The sequence below is a fragment of the Asparagus officinalis genome, chromosome 6 (genome assembly GCF_001876935.1).
Source record: "Asparagus officinalis chromosome 6, Aspof.V1, whole genome shotgun sequence".
Lineage (NCBI taxonomy): Eukaryota > Viridiplantae > Streptophyta > Magnoliopsida > Asparagales > Asparagaceae > Asparagus > Asparagus officinalis.
In genome coordinates this window covers 20,667,749-20,671,663 of record NC_033799.1, presented here as the reverse complement: position 1 = coordinate 20,671,663, position 3,915 = coordinate 20,667,749, and positions in this window count along the sequence as shown.

Below are 3,915 nucleotides of genomic sequence, written 5' to 3'. Positions count from 1 at the left end.
GGTGATATAATTAATTGTAATTGCAAATTGGCACTATAAGGAGGATTCTAATATAATTCATTTAATAAATATTATTCATGATCTAGAATAAAAATTGGTTACTGGTGAGTTATAGACTTGTAGACATTCTCTGTAATTAAGAATATAAAGAATTAATCTTGTGAAGTTTTATGCTACCGCATCTAAGGTCGTAATTACTATTGTAGTTGTACAAATTTTATCAAAACATTTGCTATATAGAAATAAGATGTTCTGAATTATTTATGAAATTGGTAGGGATTAGTGACCTAAACCTCACAAATTCTACCAGATCTTTCATAGCAAAATATACTCCAAGGCGTTTGTGGAAAGGGTAGGAAAATAATTTGATGATTTCAACTGATTTCTTAGTTTTTTTTATTGCACTTCTTAATTTTTACAACTTTATGGTTAAAATTAAAATTACTAATATTTTTTTGAAATATCAACTTGCAATACGATTGAATTTGTAGAATAAAACCTCACGAATCAATCAAAAAAAAAAAAAAATTACAAGTAGTTTCATTAAAAGAAAAGGAAAAATTGCTTCTAGCCCCAAATTTTCTTATAAGTATTCTCTCCCTCCCCAATACTTTTTCAACACTCCCAAAACCCCCAAAAGCAAAGCCACAATTCTCTGAGCCCCCAAAACATAAAATCCAAGAGTTTAAAACATGTGAAGACCATAATATCCTTTCTCTCTCTTTTTTTCATGATGTCACTGTGATGATTTGAAATGGGTTTTGGAGGGAAAGATTCTAGTTCTCTCCAAAATTTTCCAACGGCATCGACATCAGTGATGGAACTTTCCCGGCGTTCGTTCATGAGGCAAAGAAAACTACGATCTTGAAGAAGGTGATGACGAGTTGCTATGGGTTCAACGTCACCATTCCGAAGAAAAAGGCGGGAACTCCGGCGACTCCCAGTGTAATTTTTTCCTTTTTTAACTTGTACTTAAATCTGAGTGCTATATTTTTTTGTTATTTTACATATTGTTGTAATTTTTTTTGAAATCGATAACTTGATATTAAAATAGAGTCTGTAAATTTATATATTGTTCTTATTTCATTGTAATGAGTTTGTTGTTAAAGTTATGAGTTGGTTGTGAATGAATGTTATGTGTTGGTTTTAAAGGTTACGAGTTGATTGTGAAGTTTACGAGTTGGTTGTGAAGATTACGAGTTAGTTGTGAAGGTTACTCGTTGGTTGTGAAGATTATGAGTTTGTTGTGAATGTTACGAGTTGTTTGTGAATGTTATGAGTTGGTTGTGAATCTCGGCAATGAGTTGATTGTGATGGTTGTTAACTAATATTCACAACCAACTCCTTACCGAGGTTCACAACTAACTCGTAACATTCACAAACTAATCGCAAACTTCACAACAACCTCATAACCTTCACAACCAACTCGTAACCTTGACAATCAACTCATAACCTTCAAAACCAACACGTAACTTTCCTTCACAACCAACTCATAACCTTAACAACAAACTCATTACAATGAAATAATAACAATATATAAATTTACAGACTCTACTTTAATCTCAAGTCATAGATTTAAAAAAATTACAACAATAAGTAAAATAATAAAAAAAATATAGTACTCAGATTCAAGTACAAGTTAAAAAAGGGAAATTATACCGGGAGTCGCCGAAGTTCCCGCCTTTTTCTTCGGAACGACGACGCTGAATCCATCACAACTCGTCATCACCATCTTCAAGATCGCAGTTTTCTTCGTCTCATGAATAAACACCGAGAAAGTTCCATCACCGATGTCGATGCTGTTGGAAAAATTTGGAGAGAACTAGAACCCTAACCCATGAAAAAAAGAGAGAGAAAGAGAAATGATATTATGGTCTTCACATGTTATAAACTCTTGAGTTTTGTGTTTTGGGGCTTAGAGAATTGTGGCTTTGCTTTTGGAAGTTTTAGGAGTGTTGAATAAATGGGGGCGAGGGGGGGGGAATACTGCGTAAAGATATTGGGGGTTAGAAGCAATTAATTAGGAGTAGCACATCTGACGTTCAATATACTACAAAGATCCCCATAAAAGATTTTACTCCCAATCTGGTCTACACTGGGCCAACTACTGAAGTTTCCTCATTTTTCTTAACTAGGAAAGCCCATCGATGTTCTGGAACCGAACCCTCTTCTCTAATACACAAGATTTTCTTTAAGAATTCCTCAAAAACTAGTCGTGAACACTGTGCAAAACACGACATATTATTTTTTTTCTGCTATAGTAATCCCAATTTTTAAATGCTACGGTAATTTTTTAGATTTTTTGGATTGTTATCGTTCCCGTCTCTGCTATAGTTTTTTTAAAAAAACAACAGTATTCATGCGTGCCACGGTAGTTTTTAAAATGCTGCAATATTCTTTCCATATTTGTTGCAATGAAAAATTCCTTTGGGACCCCAAATCATGGGACCCAAGGGGTGACAGGTGAGGTGTTAACCCCTGGTCCCTGTAGAATAACTCTGGTTGCAATAGCAATACTACAGTAAATACTGCAGTAGCATATAAATCTTGGATTCAATTCCGCGAGCTCTTCTCTTTTTATGAAAACCCCGAAAAGATAAAAATAAAAACATTCCGGTGCTTACACATCCTAAAATTCAATTTCACGCAGAACCCTAGAAAGCCGAGAGCAGTACGCAATGGAAATCTCAATGCAGCAGGATTGACCCCAGTCTCCCTCCAAAAGGCCCACAGCTTCAAATTCCCATTGAGAGAAGAGCGGAGCCCAAAAGAGATCTCAGTCTCCCTCCAAAAGGCCCACAGCTTCAAATTCCCATTGAGAGAAGAGCGGAGCCCAAAAGAGATCTTCCCTTTCAAAATCCGTAGAGGTATCAGTTCAAGCGTAGCTGCTCTCTTCTCTGTTCTTCATTCCCGAGCTCTGCATTGTTCATTTTGACAACTAAGCTAACTGTACCTGTTGTCTAAATTGAGGTTTTGATTCTTTGCTAGGGTCTTGGATTTGTTTAGTTACTCAAATTTGGTTCAACCTTGAAGGATTTTTAGTCAATTGCAACCTAAATTTTTTTCACTCTTTTGATATGTTGAAGTAGCACATAAGGGCAAGTCTATAGAAAATGCAGCGAGTATACTGAGCCAGTGCTCATCCAGAGAGTAAAAAGTAGTTCTTTGCTCAAAATGTTATACTGAAGCGAATTATTCATTTTGTGCTTATGTAGTGTTATATGATTGTGGAATATTGTAATAGTTGGCGCTAAGGAAAAATTTATATGCTGGTTATACCACTAGTAATGCATTATGTCTTACTATGTTGTGCAACATGTCCTGATCTAAGATGTAAGATGTCAATTATAAGATGTCGTCATTATAAATCAACTATCTCTGCACGAGGTTAGAGATACTTTGGGATGAGGTAAAGCTGGTTGAAGCGGTTCGGATATGTGCAATGAGCACTAACATATGCGCCAATTATAAGTTTTGGGTTTCCAATTAATGAACCAAGGACTAAGGGTACACCTAAACATGCATGAACCAATACATTTACGGAAGGCACAATGATGGTTCATAATCTGAACAAAGGAGAAAAAAAGGAAAGATATGACCATTAATAAAAAAGAAAGAGAAAAAAATTATGTAGGCAATCCTATGATCTAGAATGAAGGCTTTGTTGTGAAGTTCTAATACTATCCGTGTTTTAGTGAAATAAAATATACTTGCAGTTTTGATTAGGCGGTGTAAAAGAAGAAAGGGACGATGACATGATGACTATGCAGTTTGGCCAGATATACAAAATGATGGAGACCACAATGAAGAAGAAGAAAGTAACAATTACAGATATTTGTTTTAAAGTGTCAGTTTTATTTTAGAATCATTTAAAAACAAACCTCTTGAATAAATAAAAAAATGTTACAAGTACTA